We start from the raw sequence: 17,880 nt of genomic DNA, 5'->3' as shown, positions 1-17,880 counted from the left end.
TGAGGTGCCAGCAGGGACACACAACCACATCCCTGCGCTCCTGCAGGGAGGCAGCTCTGCTGAAAATATTTCTGTTCTCTTGGGTCTTGAAGAGAAAAACTGAAACTTGAGCTGAAAAACCCCAACAGCGACTGCAGGCTCTGGAGTTGAGTTCATCTCATCATTAAATGCTCAGATAGGATATAATTAATTAGCCATTTTTAATGGAATTACAGCATCATTAAATCCTTAAGGCTGGAAAAAGCTGCTAAAATCGAGTCCAACCATTCCCAGCACTGCCAAGGCCACCACTGACCACATCCACAAGTGCTACATCCACAGGGATTTTAAATCCCTCCAGGAATGGGGACTGAGCACTGTCCCCCCTTTCTGTAAAGCAAATTTCCAGAATATCCAACCTGAGCACACAGCCTGAGGCCATTCCCTGTCCCCCGTCCCTGTTCCTGGGAGCAGATCCCAAATCCTCCCCTCCCACCAGGGAGTTGTGCAGAGCCTGAAGGCCCCTCCTGAGCCTCCTTTCCTCCAGGTTAAATTAATCCTGGGATTTCACTCAGGGACCACACCAAGGCTCGTCCATCCAAGGGAAGGATGCAGCAAGGATTGGCAGTGAGCAGGAAATTTCCTGGCTGGAAATGCCCTGAGGAGCGGGGATTTTGCAGATTATCTCAGGAGGGGAATATTAAAGAGGAAAGAGGAAGGGCCAGGATGCCACCAGCTCTGCCCTGGGGCTGGAATTCACACAGGGAAAACTGCAGCTCAGGAAGAGCAGGAACTACTTAGGATTGTTTTGGAAATCAGCTCCATAACGGGGCAGAAGGTTAAAAGAAATGAAAGCACCAGGAGCATCAGGGTAGGACAGAGGGACCCTGAGAATCCCTGGTCCCCTGGACTCTGCTCTGGGGGTCCTGGGGACAAAAAAAGGGGCTGAGAGGTTCCTCTATTGACCAGCAGCTCCCTGAGCCTCTGCTCCCCACAGCAGAGCAGTTCTGGGGAGCAGCCACAGCTCTCCCAAAGCCTTTCCCACGGAACAGATGCTGCAGAGGTGATCACCCTCTGCATCCCAGCACTCCATCCAAACCAAATCCAGAGCCCCACACAAAACCCACACAAGCATCAACAGCTTAAACACATTCCCCACCTCCTGCTGCCCCCTGGCAGAGCTCTGGCTTTAAATCCACCCATTTTCAGGTTTGGCTTTAAAAACAGCAATTGGTTTTTGGTTTTAAACACAGCTATTATCAGTTTTTGGCTTAAAATACACCTATCAGGTTTTGGTTTTAAACACACCTATCAGTTTTTGGTTTTAAATACACCTATCTGTTTTGGTTTTAAATATAGCTATTGTCAGTTTTTGGCTTCAAACACAGCTCTCAGTTTCTTGGGATCAAGGCTGAATCCACATTCCTTTCCCACAGTCCGTGTTTGGCATCCCTCACCTGCTCTGTGGCAGGAATCCCTGCATCCCTGCTCGGACGTGGTTCAGCTTCTCCATCCTGATCCTGCACAAGGAAAGGTCCCTTTGGCTCCAGCAGGATGGAAATTAGGCCTGATCCAGCAATTAATGTGTTAACATTTACAGGCCAGCTTAAATCCTAATGGTTAAGTCCAAAGGAACTGGAAGTCGGTCCAAGCCTGGTTTCTGATTGTGGATGGACTCCAATCACTTGTGCAAACTCTGGCTGGAGCAGCAGGACAGCAGGTGGAAAACAGGGATGGCAGCCTGCAGGAACAATTCCAGCCCAGGATTTGGGGCTGGGAGCTGGGCCATAACTGATCCTCACACTGCCTGTGCCCCACAGAGCCCCTGTGAGAGTTGGGTGAAGGCTGCACAAGACAAAGCACTGGGTTTTAATGACCAACACATGACCCAGCACTGTAGGGCTTTAAGATTTTTTTTCTTTTCAGGTTTGGTTTCCTCTCTGTTTTCTGTTTCACTCTGTCAATATTTCCAGCCTGAATGTTTATCTTGGAGCTTGCCCATTGCTTTTGGATCCCCCTGTGACAACACCTCTGGCTTGGGGTAATAAGAGCACCAAGGATTAATTTCCACCATGCTCGGGTGCCTCTGAGGATCTGATTGCTCAAAGCTCACAGAAAACCCAGGAAGAGCTTTGAAGGGTGTCCACAGCCAAAATCTCTTTAAGATCCCTCCCAGCCCATTCTCTGATTCCATCTCAGCTGCTCCTGGCGTGAGGCTCCAGTGAATCCAGAGGCTGATCCTCCTCCCAGTGCAGCTCCTTTCTGAAACTGGGCAGAATTTCTGCCTCTGCAGCTTTTTGGGCATCCCTGTGCAAACCAGGCAGGGAAACATTAACCATCAGTCTGCAGCATTTCTTTTATTGCTTCACACCAAGCCTGGAGGGGCTCTGTGGTACCACCTCCTCTGCAACTGGACACAAACACAAACCATCTCTGCCAGCTCCTCTGTCAAACTCCACTTCCCAACATCCTGAATTTTCTTTGCCAGACTTTTTCCAAATTACAAGAAATCACCTAAATTTAAACAACATTTCCAGCAAATGCCAACAACAAATCCAGGACCTCAGTTCAGAAAAAGCTTTGTCTGAGTTCATTTAGAAGTATTTAATGTCTGGATAGAAAAACTGAACCTGTGAGATCATGTAGGATTTATTTTCACAATCCAGTAGATTAAAAATGCATATTCCAGAGATGCTGTAATTGTGTGCTCATTCCTACCACACCCCAGGGATTTCTTTCTTCTCCTCTCCTTCCTTCCTTCCTTCCTTCCTTCCTTCCTTCCTTCCTTCCTTCCTTCCTTCCTTCCTTCCTTCCTTCCTTCCTTCCTTCCTCTCCTTCCTCTCCTTCCTCTCCTTCCTCTCCTTCCTCTCCTTCCCTGACAAAGTAAAGACATTTTGTCTTGCCATTAATTACAACTTGTATCAAGAAATGATTTTTATGGTTATGTACCCCCAGTGCCCCCTCTCTGTATAAATTATTTGTACATTGTTAAATAAATTAAGATTTTGTTCTCTCCTCGTGTTCCAGCTTCACACAGGATGAAATGAAAGGGTTTTGACTTGGCAGATCTCCCTTAAAGCAAACACATGAATCAAATTCTCTCATATTTTCCAAAGCTTGGAAAATGGGAACACGTTGGCTCTGTTTCATGATAATATTTCAGCAAATTCCTGCATTTCACTTTGCAGAAAGAAGAGAACTGCCCAGACTTCCACGTCATTGTGTGATTTAGGGAAAAGTTCTGGGGAATAAAAGCTGTTGCTGTTTGACTCCCCTCTAAAGGCACAGGACAGACAGGCTTGAAATGGGAAAGCAGAGGCAGAAAGTAAAAAATTCATTCTGCTGTGCTTTGACATCATTATAGAGTCCCAGAATATCTCTGAATACTAATAATAATAATAAAAAATAAAATAATAAAAATTCATTAAAATAGAATATAATAATTAATAATAATTACGATAATAAAAGAAAATAGAATAAAAGTATAAGAATAAAAGAAAATAGAATAAAAGTATAAAAATAAAAGATAAAAATAAAAGATAATAAAAATATAATACAATAAAAATATAATATAATGTAATAAAAATATAATATAATATAATGTAATAAAAATATAATATAATATAATGTAATAAAAATATAATATAATATAATGTAATAAAAATATAATATAATATAATGTAATAAAAATATAATATAATATAATGTAATAAAAATATAATATAATATAATGTAATAAAAATATAAAATAATATAATGTAATAAAAATATAAAATAATATAATGTAATAAAAATATAATATAATATAATATAATATAATATAATATAATATAATATAATATAATATAATATAATATAATATAATATAATATAATATAATATAATATAAATTACAGCCTGAGATAGTGGAAGATGTCCCTGCTTGGGTTGGAATTAGATGATCTTTAATATCCTCCTCAACTCAAACCATTCTAGGACTCTTAAAAATTAAAAAAAATTACGAAATTAAAGTTAAAGAATACCAATAATTAACTAAGATCTGCCTAAGGAATTGCTTTACTCAGTTGTTACCTCACTATTCAGACTGATTGTCACTTTAAATGATGCCTCCAATCCAGGTATGGGTAAATAATCCAAAATTCCTCTGGGTTTGGGATGCTGGCAGAATGGATTTGTGACCAGGGAGCCCAGGGCACACCAGGGCCACAAATGAGAGCTAAATATTGATCCAAAATCAATCAATCAGCCCTGAGATTCAGCTCAGAGAGGGTTTTCACCTGAAATATCCCTTTGCTAACACAACTCCTGCCCAGCCCAAGGGCATTCCCTGCAGGCTGGGGCAGCTCAGCAGCTGCAGCTGCTTAGGGAACAACCTTGGGAGCAGGGTTTGGATCTTTCCTGGCAGATTCCTGCCATCATTTTTGGGGTAAAATCATATTCTGGGAGTTCTGGGAATGGCAGGAAAGCCCTGGCACTCGTGTTTTGTTTGACAGAGCTATTTAAAGGTTTGCAAGCTCGGCTCGTCCAAGTTTCGAAACACAGAGGGGGAAAAAGAGGTGAAATGTTTTTGAAGAGCAGTCAAGAGGGATAAGATTACACGTGCTGAATGTTGTCTCCTCTCTCAGAGGAGAAAAACCCCCAGAAAAATCCCTTCCTCCTGCTGGATTCCCTGGGGGGGTCTCAGCCACCCTTCTCCTCTCATCTCATCGAGCTCCAGGGAAGGAGCTTGGCATGGAAGGATTGGCAGCTCCAGCCCAGAAATCTGCGGCTGCTCTGCCCTGAGTGATCCCAGACCCCGTGGCTGATGGTCTGAGGGGCCTTGGGAAGGGATGGAAGGGGCTGGAGCCCATCCCATCCTCATCCATCTGCTGGGAACTGGGCACTGAGGCAAAGGGAAGAGACTGCCTTGAAGAGCTTGGCCATATCCTTCAATTTTTTAATCCAAATCCCTCCTAGCTGGGTGGGAATATTCAGAATTTAAGGCTCGATTGTGCACATTTTAGTTAGACTTGAGAAGGTTGCCCAGACCTAAATTCTGAAAAATTCAGACTTTGAAAAATCCAGATTCTGAAAAATCCAGATTCTGATGTTCTAGAAAGCAACATCCCAACCCTTCCTGGATATCAGGACACCACAAATACAGCTTTGAACTCTTCCAAACCCATAATATTGAACCTAAAAAATGAGTTTCAGCCTATTTTATCTCTCCCTAACTCTTTCCTGCTTTCCCTTCTTTTCTGGAGTTGCAGCTTTATTTCTGCTCCTCCCTCCCCTCTCCTTCCTCCTAACATTTAATTTGTCTTCTGTGCCTCAAAAAGTTCTTTCTTCTGGTGACCTAATATTTTAACCTTAAGCATGATGAGAAACAGACTCCACAAACCTGACACTTGAATTAAAAGTGAAACACATGCCTCAGCACAAGTTAATTAAAAATAATACCTATAATGTTAGCTTGCTTAAATTATTATTTGACCAGAAATTTGCACCCATCGATAAATGGAGCCCGCAATTGCTACAAAAATAACGGCGAGCTCGAAATTCCCAAAATTAGCTGGTTTATTTCTCTTTTTATTTCATAGATAAAAAGTTCTCCCTGATAGGAGGGAGGTGTCAGGCTCTGCTCCCAGGAGAGGAAACAAAGTTGTGGCAGGAGAGGTTTAGGGTGGATATTGGGAATTTTTTTCATGGCATTGGAGCAGGGCAGTGGTGGAGTCCCCCCTGCCTGGAGGGATTTAAAATCCCTGGGGGTGGTTTGGATCTCTGAGGGCTTTTCCAAGCTAAACAATCCCATGGCTTTGTGAAATTCCAGAGTTCTTTAAGAAAATGCAGCGGATTTTCCTCAAGAACCTTCCTAGAGTTGGGTGGAACACGGAGCCTTCCTCAGCAGTCTGGGATTGTTGGGTTTAGGAGCATCACCAATTAAATCCAAACCCATTTTAAGCATCAATTACTTGGTCAAGCCTCACAACTGATGAAAATATTGGGAATTCACACAAAAATTTCAGGTCCATCATAAATCCAGCCCCTGCCACACAAATTTCTCAGCTGGGAATTGCCAGAGCTTTAAAGGACACCTCCACCAACACCAAAGTGGGAATGGGCTGTGGAAAAGATCCTTTTGGAGATAAAAAACTCCTTCTTGAGACAATAAACAGCCAAAATTGGCTCCAGTGGGGATGAAGAGCTGTCCCTCTGTGCCCCCATGGAAATGGGATAAGGCACAGAGAAAGAATTTGTTTGTTTTCCTTAAAAACATTTTCCCTCTCTCCACAGACCTGAGTGAAACAACCACGCTCCAGGAACCACCCTGCCACCAAAACACTCCTATTTCATCAGGTAGGGCTGGAATATTTTGAATTTAGAGCACAGTTATTCACATTTTGGTTAGCTTTGAGAAGGATGCCCAGTGTTAAATTCTGAAAATCCTGCTTTGAGGAAAAAAATTGTGAAAAAATGGCAGTTTTCTATTCAAAAATGGGATAAATCCCTCCCAAAAATTCAGTTTCTAGGGAAAAAAACCCCAGCCTCTCCTTTATGTTAGCCTAAAAAAGTTCATATGTTCCAAGACACCTTCCTGCCTGTTTTTTGGCAGCAGCATTAAAAAAATTAAGTTCTTAAACTTAATTTTAATTAAGTTTAAATTAAATTCTAAACCTCACCTTTTTTTCGAAACATCTCATTTTTCCAAACCAGTTTGAAACTCCACAAGTTTAAATTGTTTATCTGAGCAGCTCAATGAAAATTCCTGTCTGAAGAAAATATCTAAAATCCTGTCCCTTCACAGCCTTTTTGCAGCCAATAATTGGTATTCAAGGTAAAAAAAAAACCACTTTTTACCCCCCACAACGAGCACATTTTAAAATTCACCTGGCTGAAAATGCACATATTATTTTGGGACTTGTCAAGTTTTTTAAGATATTCAATTTATTGATATTTCCCAATATATAAAATTATCCTGATTATTTTATTTAGTTTTATTTTATTATTCCACTGTGCCAGGGACTGAGAATAGGAATCCCCTCGAGGTTTGCATTAGAAGGAATTACTTTAAGGTGCTGCTGGGAATGGATAACAATTTTTTAAGTCATTTTTCACATGATTCTTGGGGTGCTTTGATCCAAATTAAAAAATTTCTGCCTGACTTCCTACCTGTGCCACCAGCATTTCAGCTGCAAGTCTGAAATTAATTGGTATTGATTAATATTGATTAATATTAGCCAGTTTATTTCTCTTTTTATTTCATAGATAAAAAGATTTATCTCAAATGAGTGATGATTTAGCTCAAATGAGGGATATGGCTGATATTAATGCGTTCTCTCACTAGAAAAATATTATTTAAGATAACAGATTTGTTTCTAGAACCTTGCTTCAATAACATCTGTTCTGGCACACTGGAGAGGATCAAATTTAAGAGCTGGGTTTTATCTTGGAGCAGGTGAAATTCTCAGATCAATACTCACCCTTATCGTGGCCTTGTGATATAAAACATGGATTTTACAACTGCATGAAAAAAAATTCAGAGGATGAAGCCAAACATCATTTGGAAGGCAGGAACACCCCCATCCGTGCAGCAGAGCCATTTGGGGTTGAAAATCCAAGGAAAATCTGATATTCCTACCCTGCTGCTCCCTTGATCCAGCCAAGGAACTTTATTTTGGCAAAGCCACGATTGCCTGTTTTGTCTGCAGTGCCAAGGATGGAGTAACAATCCCGGCTTTTCATGGAAAAACGGAGTTGAAACCCACGGAGCTCCTCTGGTTTATCCCCACACAGCTGAGATCAGACCCTGAAACAGCCCCCAGTGCAAAGCAAACCCTCCCCAGAGCCTTCCCTGGTGTTTATCATCGCTGGAAGAATATTTTCTCTCATTATCTCATGCTCCTTCCCAGTCTCCAAAAGATGGGGACGCCCCTGGAAGGGCAAATCCTCATCAGATACTCCTGGGTTAATTGGTGCCCGTTGAGGAGGGAAAAGTGACACCACCAAATTTTAAATTAATGCTGAAAAATCACCAGGAGGAGCAAAAGTCAGACAAGGAGCTTTCCAAAACTGTCAGAGCTGCCAGCAGGGCTTTATGATGCTTTCAAGTGTGAGATGAAGAGTTTCTGCTGTAATTCATATTTGTTCCTGACAAGATGGAAATGGTGGAACCGTCACCAATAATGCAGAGTTAAAGACATCTATTTATCATTTAAATGCAATAAAATAGTTCCTGCTCCAAAAGTAGCTGAAGAAGACATTAGAGAGGAGTTGCTAAAGCCAAATCTTTTCAAGCCAGGCAGGTTGAGGCAATTTCCATCCCAGAACTGCAGAAGAAAGCTGTCCATGATCTCTGCAGGGTATCACACCCATCCTGGGACAACCCAAACCTCAACCCTGTGTTGGCCTCACACCACCCAAACCAATCCAGTGGAATGAAGCCCAAACAAACCAGGATTTGAGGTAGTGACAGCTGGGGGAAATTCCCAGGAGTTTATGGAAAAGAGACCTCTCAGGGTCACTTTGGCAGAGTGGAGAGCTGGGGTGTAAAGGAGGAGTGGCTGGACATTTAGGATCCTAAAGGGGCATCTGAGCATGTTCAGAAGTTAAAGACAGATAAAATCAACATGACACATTTTTTCCCCCAAAGATGTGTCCCAGTTAATTGAAAATTCCCAGAAAAATTAAAGTTAATTGAAAATCCCAGAGCCAGACTTGAGAAGTTCCACAGCAGTGGGGACTGCAATGGGCCCTTCTCCCTTTTAAACCTTCCAAATCTCTAAACTCTGAACCTTGAAAGGGGACTGGCTTGCAAAATGTTCTTGGTGCTAATTGCTGGGCAGAATCTGTGGCAAAAGAATGTGTCCATTCATCTGCAGCGAGATCAGAAGGGAGAGAAAATGGATTTGTTGAAAGTAAATTCACCGAGACAAGAAATTTGGCTGGAGAGCTGGGTAACATTTGTGATTCATTTTTGCTGAGCACTGATCTTGGCTGGCTCAGGCATCAATAACAGCATCCAAATAGCAGCTCAAGATGATAAGTGCTTTCCTTCCTCACCCAGGTAACCACACATGTTTTGCTGTTAACAAGATCAATAAACTTGACACACTCAGAAATGGATGATTAACTCCTTTTACAGTATTTGAGGTGGCCCGGGGTTATTGCTTTGAGCAGCCAGAGCTGCAACGTCAGGAATGGTTTTAATTATCAGGATAAATAATGTAACACCTTATAATCTTCTCCTTTGCACTGCAGGACTTTGTGATGGAGCTGCACAGACTGGGAGGGAGCAGTAACTACACACAGGCTGGCTGAGCAGTGATGTTATCCTTGTAGGAAAAGTCATTCCCAAGGTTTTACACCCTGCTGAAGTCATGAAAGCCCCTTGGGTCACTACAGATTTATTCCCACTTTTTATGTCCTTACTAGGCTGAATAAACACTTGCCCCAACACTGATTCTCCTGCAGGCTGCAGAAGCCTGGAGTAAAATCTGAAATCGAACTTGGGATGAGTTCAAATTGAAAAAGAATGGGATTAGACGGGATATTGGGGAAGGAATTCTTCTCTGGGAGGGTGAGGAGCCCCTGAACCAGATCCCCAGAGCAGCTGGGGCTGTCCCTGGATCCCTGGCAGTGCCCAAGGCCAGGCTGGAGCAGCCTGGGACAGTGGGAGCTGTCCCTGCCATGGGATGAGCTCTAAGGTCCCTTCCAAGCCAAAGCATTCCAAGGTGTGTGAGGGACAGAAGCTCTGCTGCTGCCCAGCTCCCAGCTGGGACAGAGATTCTGTCTCTGCATCCTGGGATGTCTCAGCAGCAAAAAGCAAAGGCTCAGCTCTGAGTCTGGCTGGAGGGGAGGAGAATCCCACAGAAAGAAAGGATTTACACACAGACAGGGATGACTTTTCATGTGGCTGAAAGAACGCCAAGGACAGGAAACAAATCCATCCCACAGAGCCACAGACACTGCCTCTCCCCCTGTGCTTGCAAGGCTGTAATTATTATAATTATTATTATTATTATTATTATTATTATTATTATTATTATTATTTTATTTTATTTTATTTTATTTTATTTTATTTTATTTTATTTTATTTTATTTTATTTTATTTTATTTATTATTAATATTAATATTCCTACTTTTTGTCCTCCTCAGTAATTCCTACCACAAGCAACTGTAGCTTTCAGTACTTCAGTGTTTGAAATGTTTCATCTAAATTCATTTTCCAGCCCAGTGGTGGCGAGATAAACCAAAAACCTGCTTGAAGCTGAGCCCAGAGCTGAGCTTTGGATCTGCTGAACCTCCAGGAGATCCCTCAGTGTTCCTCCTCTCCTTGGTTCCCCAAAAAGAGCAGAGGAGGATTTGTTTAAGGAATATCAGCAATTAAAATCAGGAATATCAGGATTAAAAGAACAAAATGAGATGAAGTTTTGCCCACTGAGATTTTACTGTGACCACACAAACATTACAGGCATTTAAACAGGATTTCCCTCCTAATTAAAGGCCTTATGGCACAGGGGAACCTCGTGTAGCTTGGAGATGACCTCAGATATTTTAAGTGAGCTTTGAAATGTGTGAGACTTTGTTCCACCCAGCCCAGGAAAGTTCCAGAGCCGCCAGACGCTGCAGGGTTTGAAGGAAAACAAGGACTTTGAGACCTGCTTGTTCCACGTGAGAAATGTTCCATTTTCTCTTTCAGAAAATCATAATTAAGCCACAATTCCATTTGTCAGTTTTCTGACTCAGTCACACTCAGCCAGGCACCATTTTACACCACAAGCACCCAGCTTATAGAATTATTTCCCTTTTTCCCTCCTCCACCTACAGCCCTTTCCACCCTTCCCCAGATATTTATTTATTTATATGATATTTATTATTTTTTTACTTCCCCAGAAGTAAAACAGTGGGCAATAGAGGCAGGGAGAACCAGAGAAATTCAAATTACGTGTTCTCCTGCAGCACTGAATCCTTGGAATGACTCTGAAGCCACCACAGGCTGGTGGGGAGGGAAATCAAGCACCTTGCTTTCAAATAATTCAACTTTTTGTTGTATTTTATTTTTTAACTGCTTAAGGTAGACCAGCAAACGCCCAAAACAGAAAGGAATGGTCCCAAAGCCTGGGCCTGAGGTTTATTTTACACTGTAAAATACAATTCTTGTCCCCAAAATAACATTTCCCACCTCTGTTTTAGCAACTCTGCAGGGAAAGGCCGCTGAGGAAGGAACTGGGTTGGATTTACACACAAATAAAACAACAGATCAGTAATTTCCCTTTGTTTCAAGCATAACAAAAATCAGGTTTAATCTCCCATGAATTAAAGACTCTCTAAAACATCAGGTTTTATTTGTCCTCTTTGAGGACACAACACACATTTAGGCCAAGTCCTTCCAAAGCCAGGCTCAGCTGAGCCAGGCCTGAAACCTGAGCCAGGCCAGGATGGCTGAAATCCATTATCACTGGAATATTGTCAGATCTTCAGGCTCAAAGAAATCCCACTAAGCCACTTAAAATGTCCTTCTGATTAGAGCTAAATGAGAATTTTTTTGATTAAAACCATCTTAAAGAGCAAATGCTGCCTCCTGAACACTGGAATGATTCACAAAAACCCAGTGGTTTGGCCCAAAATGCTGCTGCAAGTTTTTAGCAGCTCCACGAGGGATTTTGGGGTTGGATTCAAAAGAGCTGTTACCTGGAATGACCACATGAAATATGGGAAAATCAGATTATACCTCTGCTCTGAAGCACAGCCAGCATCTCCCTCCTCTCTGCTGGGTTAGGATGATAAAAAATGATATTTATTATTTTATTACAACAGTTGAAGAATATCTCCATGAATACAAAGGCCTGGAGGAAATGATCAGCAGAAGTAATGCAAATTTCCAGCATTTCCTGATTTATTTTTTGCCTTTCTGTTGTCAAAAATTTCAGAATGATCCTTACTTTGCTCCTTTTTAAATAAATCAGGAAAACAGGCACGGAGTGTGTAACTCAGGGTTAAATTATGTCATCACAGGATTTCTTTAGTGTTGTGAAAAGACTGATAACTGAGATACTCAATTAGAGAAAGGAAAATTTATCCTGTATCTGTACTTTACTTATCAGTCCCCTTGGAATCATAGATTTATAAAGGTTGGGAAAAATCATTGAGTCCAATGAATAAGCAGGGCCCTGTGAGGGATTGGAGAATTTCCTGGATCCAGGGTTAAAAAAGGCAATCAGGTCTTGATATATATATATAAAAATATGAATATAAATAAAGTCATTGATCCACAAATAAAGGCAATAAAGATAGAATGGCAGCATAAATGCCTCTTTCAGTGTTATCCCCACTCTCAACTCCCTCAGTCTCCAGGATTTGGCCACAAATCCCAAAATGCCAGCCCAGGGAATACTGAGTGTGCAACAGGCTGTGAGAAAATCTGATGGAAATACAATCCCAAATTGGAAATTTGGGATTTACAAATTTACAAAATTTAAATTTAAAATTTACAAAACAAATCCCAAACTCCTCAAATCCTGACTGGAGCATCCCAAAAGGGTCACTTCCACCCCAAATATTTATTCCCATCTGTGGCTGCTGTGGGTGATCCTGCACAGGAGGAAAACCAAATTCTTCAATAGCACATTTCCTTTGTGCTCCCCTTGCCCAAGTGAATGAACTTCACTCCCTTCTCCATTCCCTGCTTAAAAAAATATTGAGAGCTCTGGAATTAATTTGTTTTCCGATAATTCAGCTCTGTCTCCACGCTGGGCTGGGCCAGGGGGGGTTTCTGTTTGCCCTGCCCGCAGATAAGGGAGCACTTCAGCTGAAATCTGCAGAAATAGCCAGCAGATACCCTTCTAAAAGCCAAAAGCGCTTTCTGAGGTCAACCTTTCACCAAACTCCAGGCCAATTTCTTTTCTGGAGGTTTACCACAGCATAATAAAATAAAGTTTAAGCCACTGCAAGGAAAAGAGCTCGGCTTTTTGCAGCACTGCTCACCTGAAAACCGGCAGGTGATGCAGGGCCCCAGCAGATGGGAACAGCTGGAGATTGGGAAGGAATTCCTGGCTGGGAGGGTGGGAAAGGGCTGGGATGGAATTCCCAGAGCAGCTGGGGCTGTCCCTGGATCCCTGGCAGTGCCCAAGGCCAGGCTGGATGGGTTTGGAGCAGCCTGGGACAGTGGGAGCTATCCCTGGATGGGCTTTAAGGTCCCTCCCAACCCAAACCATTCTGAGATTCCATGATCCTCCTCGTCCTTTCTGCTGTTTTGGGTATCCTGCAGTGAGATCTGAATTGCAATCACATTCATTTTTCTATCAGGAAAAAACAAATTACTCCTGATTGTAACAATAAATAAATAATTGTATCAATTTGGCATCAGGGTATAGAATGAACCCCTGGATGTGAAGACACTCGGAATTTTCTGTTTGCATATTTTAATGGGACTTATTTTCCACCTTCCCATGGCAGGATGAATGCACTGGATGAACTTCAATGTCCTTCCCACCCCACCCTGCCATTCCATGCTCTTTTCTGTTTCACTCCTGCGAGTTTGGGCTGATCCCCCCAGAGCAGGTGCCCAGTGACCCTTCAGCTGCACCAGCTCCAGCTCAGGCCCCTCAAACACACCTTAAATCTCACTTTGGCTCAGCTTCCCACACCTCTGGGAGATAAGGGGAGGTAAGGAGGCAAAGCAGCCTGGCTTTTATTCCCAGATAAGGTGTATATTTAGCTACCTAAGTACCCTGAGGTCGATAAAACACCCTGGAATGGGATCTGTAGCCAATTCACTTCACACAAAACACAACTGTGGCTTCCTAAATTCTCTATCACATTTACCCAAAGGTTTTCAGTAGGTTTTGGGAAAATCCAAGAGCGTGATTCCCAAAAACCTGGTCCCTCACAGACACCCCACTCAGTGCCAGAGCAGAAGGATCCAGGGAAAAGGTGGGACAGCACATCAAAGAGCCTGTGGAGAGAACAAGGCCATGGGAACATTCCCATTCCAGCTCTGGTTATCCCAGATAACCTTCCTGAGCCCCTGGCAAACTGAGGGAGGATTATTTCCCTGGGATGAAGTCATGCAGCAGGATGTAACGTGGTTTGTGTCAGCATCAGCCACTCAGGCTCCAACCCTGCACCACCTGGGGCTTTTTTTCCCCCAAAAAAAATCTATTTATATTGGCCTCTGCATGGAATATCCCACCTCAGCCTTGTGTCTCACATCCCACAGGCTGCAGGAACGAGCTGCTGCACCGGCACACGGTGGGACTGTAAAAAATCCCACACCAAAACACCTGGGAATTGTGTCCAGTCCTCATTCAGCATTTCCATCACTGAGCAGCAGGAGGGAGTTTCTGTGCCAGCCACAAAATGTGGGACAGGCTGGAATTCCAAGATTCCAGAGGTTAAACCTGGCAGCCAGAGCGCAGGGATGTCGCTCTCAGGATGCTGCTGGAGCACTGAATCTGTTCTGGCCTCTAGATTGACATTTTTTCTCCTCTAAATTTCATTTTCTGTGGCCAAAAGAGGAAAGTTTCTGTGCTCCTCTTTGAAATCCACAGTCACACTCGCAGTTGGCCAAGCCTCACCTGGATGCTGGCCAGTGCTTACACATTTTCTTGTAGCAGGAGCTCTGCTGGCACACAGAGCCACTGTACAAAAGATCTGTTTTACTAAAAAACCCAGATGTGTTTAGCTGAAAGTAAAAAAAAAAAAAAAAATTAAAATAATGAAAAAAAAAAAAAATAAAAATCTCAATCACTGAAAAAGATGGGAAAATCCAGAGGGGGTTTGTGGTTTCACAAGCCTTGCAAGCTATTTCTGGGAATCACAAACACCATTTCATTTTATGAATCAGATGCTCCTTAAAATTACAGCCCTCTTGTCTCCTCTTTTTCCCTCTCCTCGCTCCCAGTGGTTAAATAAAGAACAAAACAATGCCATATTTAGGATATTTATATATAGAAGAGGCTCCATGAAGAACAAAAGGACTGTTCCAGAGAAATATTGGCACCAGGATGTAAATATTCCACTTGGGAATATATCCCTGCCATACACATCCAGGTTAAACCTCATCAGAACACAACACAATAAATAATAAATACAGAGCATTTTCCTGCACTCTTCCCACTGGATTCCACTCCAGCAGGGTTTTTCCAGCTCATTTTTACACCAGCCCATGTAAACTGGCATTTTCTTGTTATTCCTCACTACAGCTCTTGTGGAAGTTCTTGCTCCACCACCTCTAATTTCAGTGATTTGTGCCCAGGATTTCTCCTGCAGAGGGAAAAGTTTGGGATAAGCACAAAGCCAAGGCCCCAGGTGATGGGAACAATGGAGAATGAGACAAAAAGAACAAAAAGACTGGGCACAGAACCATTTCCTGGCCCAAAGTGTCTCTGTTGTTAGATAAAATTCTCTCATCTCCAGGAATCTGCTGTGCTCTGACCTGGTTCTGTTCTGGTTCTGATCTCTGCAGCCTCGCCTGAGGTGAACAGACACATTTCTATGTCCTTAAGGGACCAACCCTGCCGTGGATGATGGATAAAAAGTGAGTTTCAAAGGGATGTGGAGCACAGGAACTTCAAAAATAATGTTCAAAATCTGTTTTTTGGGGAAATTTTGAGAAGCAGTGGCTGCAGTGCAAATTCCTGGTTTAGTGGAAGGTGTCCATGGCTTGGAATTATCTTTGAGGTTCCTTCCAACCCTTCTGGGATTCTGGGATTTGTGTGCACAATCCAGACACTCAGAAATGCACAAATACATGAGGGAACCACCAAAATGCTGCCTTTGATCTCCCCAAAATTATTCAGCCGACCCAATTTGTGTTTGAATTCAGAAACTGGTGGATAAATGATGGAGAAACATCAGCTGAGCCTTTTGCAGCCAGAGCTCCCTGACCTCTCTGCCCCTTTGATCAGATGCCCTCGACACCATCCAGCTTGTGGAAAATATTCCAGCAGCTGGAGAGGCTGGAGCTGCCTCCTGGCACATCCAGATGTGGGATATGGGCGTTCCCAGCCTCCCCTGAGCTGCCTGGAGCTGCATCTGCAGCTAAAATAATGATGGATTTATAAAGCACCAGCCAGGCTCGTTGGGGTTTGGTTTTTTAAACAAAAGAAGCTTCTCCCAGCTAAGTCTGAGCAGCAGAGCAGGATCATGGAATGTGATTCCAAGGGTTTTTACAGCTTGTCCAGCAGGGGAGAATTAAAGGAAGGATGCTCAGGGCAGGCAGTGCTGCCCACCCTGGGGTTCCTGGTGTCCTCTGCTTGCCTTGGCTTCAGACTGATTTCCAAATCAGACTTTTGGCTCTAGGACAGCTCTAGGGAAAGCAGCAGAAATATCAGCCATGAATTATTGTGTTATCTATCCCTGCCTGTCTCCTCTCACAGAAATCACCATTTCACATTCCCATTCACGCTTGGCCCATCTGTTTTCCTGCCATCAGGTCTGGGCAGAGCTCTGCACCCATAAATTATGGAAGGAAAAGGGCTGAGTGTGTGGATATTTTAAAAAAAACCCCATAATTCTCAAACAAAATCTGTAAATGAACAGAAACTTCCACTCTGATAAAGACATGGGAAAAGCAAGCCCAGGAACTTGCCTCAAGTTTTGTCCTGAATTTTATGACCCAGCTTTTCCAGCCTATTCCCCAGGAAAGTGTTTCCCCAGAGGGAGGATGATGAGGGAGATCAACCAGATACTTCATCTCTCACCCTGGAGCTCGAAAACTGGCACAGATGGGCTTGGTTTTCACAGGAAAAAACAGCAGAAAAATGAATTCCATACCTATAAAATTAATTTTTCTGCTTGTACAGGGAGAAGGCTGCACGTGAGTGAGTCACACAATCCAATCCCCAGGATATTCTCTGCATGGAAGGAACAGCAAATGCCAAGAAGCAGAATTTGAGGTAATTTCCCTCCTGCATTTCACAACATGCAGCTGAAATGTGATCAAATTTCTTTTTTTGGTTACAAAATTATAAGGCACAACTACAAAATCAACAATTAAAGAGGACATGTCCCTTTCTTTCACCTTTTCACATCATTTGTGTATTTTAGCTGGTTGTGGGTTTTTTTTGTTGTTTTTTTTCTGGAAGGGGAACAAAAACACACCAAACCCCTGCCAGAAAGAAAAAAACAAAAATAAAGGTTTCCAAATATATTTTCTTTTAAAAAATTGAGGCCTAGACAGTGAGATTCCAGCCCAGCTCTCTGCTTTCTGTGCTCACACTGCTCTCATGTGGCTTCTGACCACCAAGGTGTCGTTTAACCCCACAAAATTTCAGAAACCAGCTGGGAGCAGCACAAAATCCCCATTTTCTCACCTCGTTCATTAACTGCTGGAGAGCCCACAGCCCCCATATCCCATAGCACCAGGGAATTTCCATCCCCAGAACCCCACAATCACCAAACAGAGCTGAAATCCCTTGAAAGAGCTCCCCTTCCAAAACAAACTCCACATCAGGCACCTTCACAAGGGAAGATAAAACCACATTTTAGGCTGTTCCATTAGAGGGCATCCTACAACATCCTTTTGTGGTCAGATGCTTCTCCTCATTTATATCCTCTGCAATAATTCATGGAAGATCATCCAGCAGGAGCCAGGAACATTCACATTCCCAGGTTTTTTGTAATTGCATTAATTGCATTAACAGATTAATTTTTCTGGTTGGGTTGGTTCTGTGTTTCCCTCCCCTCAGCAGGAGAGGTGGATTTTCAATGTTTTTCCACAATGGGAGGTGGGAATAAGCTGGGCACAGCACCACAAAACTGATCCCAAACTTCAGGACAGCTGGAGATCACACTTGGGAACAGTAAGGCACTGGAAAGGTGAGCAGGTTTGAAACCAGAGATAGAAGAGAATATTCTCAAAAACTGCCCAAGACAGAGGCTCCACTGCCAAAACACAACGTGGGAAGTGCTCAGACCCTG

The 17,880-nt window shown here is 42.8% G+C and overlaps 1 protein-coding gene and 1 long non-coding RNA gene across 2 annotated transcripts in view; one reads left to right on the top strand and one right to left on the bottom strand.

Annotated features, from left to right (window-relative positions):
- The window catches only part of ROR1 (ROR family WNT receptor 1), a 144,590-nt gene that overhangs the window by 16,841 nt on the left and 109,869 nt on the right, over positions 1 to 17,880 (bottom strand). The window lies entirely within an intron of this gene.
- LOC147651769 (uncharacterized) lies at positions 4,307 to 9,178 on the top strand. Its single transcript, XR_015273680.1, has 3 exons — positions 4,307 to 4,405; positions 6,253 to 6,315; positions 7,415 to 9,178. It is a non-coding gene; the product is annotated as an uncharacterized LOC147651769 (long non-coding RNA).

This window comes from Cyanistes caeruleus, chromosome 9 (assembly GCF_971803275.1).
Source record: "Cyanistes caeruleus chromosome 9, bCyaCae1.hap1.1, whole genome shotgun sequence".
In the NCBI taxonomy this organism is placed as follows: Eukaryota; Metazoa; Chordata; class Aves; order Passeriformes; family Paridae; genus Cyanistes; species Cyanistes caeruleus.
This window is presented reverse-complemented; position numbering and strand designations above follow the sequence as displayed.